The sequence below is a fragment of the Sphaeroforma arctica genome, assembly GCF_001186125.1.
Source record: "Sphaeroforma arctica JP610 unplaced genomic scaffold supercont1.8721, whole genome shotgun sequence".
Taxonomy (NCBI): Eukaryota; class Ichthyosporea; order Ichthyophonida; genus Sphaeroforma; species Sphaeroforma arctica.
In genome coordinates this window covers 1-1,191 of record NW_014031837.1, presented here as the reverse complement: position 1 = coordinate 1,191, position 1,191 = coordinate 1, and the positions used below count along the sequence as shown (strand labels likewise).

The 1,191-nt window shown below is 36.9% G+C and overlaps 2 non-coding genes across 2 annotated transcripts; both read right to left on the bottom strand.

The window, feature by feature from the left end:
• Positions 1-133: 133 nt before the first annotated feature.
• SARC_30312 lies at positions 134-207 on the bottom strand. Its single transcript has one exon. It is a non-coding gene; the product is annotated as a tRNA-Asn (tRNA).
• Positions 208-441: 234 nt separating this feature from the next.
• On the bottom strand, positions 442-515 carry SARC_30311. Its single transcript has one exon. It is a non-coding gene; the product is annotated as a tRNA-Asn (tRNA).
• Positions 516-1,191: the final 676 nt, after the last annotated feature.

Here is a 1,191-nt window from a genome sequence, read left to right as displayed (position 1 = left end):
TCTGTACAGTATATAGTCGGCGACGATTCAGCTTGACGGATCGAAAAGTTAGAAATGCAACGCTCTAATACTAGTATGTATATACTCTGTACAGTATATAGTCGACGACGATTCAGCTTAATGGATCAAAAAGTTGCTACGAAGGGGATCGAACCCTTGGCCTCAAGATTAACAGTCTTGCGCTACTACCAACTGAGCCACGCGGCAGTCATGTCGGAAAAAATAAATTTAAAAATGGTTTTACGAAATCTATCTTCCAATCTTGAACCATGGACTCGGCTAGTATTTATAATTAAATATTAATTCACATACGTGAACTCGTGAAGAAGACAGATGTTGCATTATTGAATTTTTTGTTTTATTTTGTTTTTAAAATACAGCTTGATTTGAGTAGGATATACACATGATAATTCATGGCAAATCGGCTTTCGTTGAAAAAGATTGCTACGAAGGGGATCGAACCCTTGGCCTCAAGATTAACAGTCTTGCGCTACTACCAACTGAGCCACGCGGCAGTTGGAGATGTATCAATAAGTTTCTTATTTATAATTATCTACTCATGTTTCAACGATTTATAGTCAATTTCATTGTAAATAAATAAAAAAATGCTTTGTATATTTGATTATATGAGCCTTTAAACTTTATCGAATCCAGAATCTCTCGCTTATTATTCCCACATATAGTAAAGCGGGAGTTCATTATTTCCTATATTCTGCAATGGACTATGTATGCATTGCTTGGGTGTGTAAGAGATTCTGCTGGATTTCGTTCTGCTTAATTTAATCTCGATGGCATACACATGATTTAACAGATTCATGCCTACGATCTTTCTACAAAAAAACCCCTTTAAATGAAAAACATATGTACCATGACGATGGTATGAACCCGACTTACACGGAGGAAAGTATTGTGGATGAACACCATTTTTATAGACCCATTGAAATAGTGCCGCATCCTTGGTCTGAATTCTCCTCCATGATTCGCGCGCACAATCCCTTAATGAAGATGCTGCATTATAGAGAAAACATCAGTCGTTCACGCAACGTTCACTTTTAGTCTGAGTACTCACATTAATTACCCGAGGGCAACGTTACTTTAAACTTAGGTCCAGATTCGTCATACCCCACATTCCAGTTTGTACATTATATTGGTATATGTGACAGACTGCTGGTGTTCAAGATATATATGTAT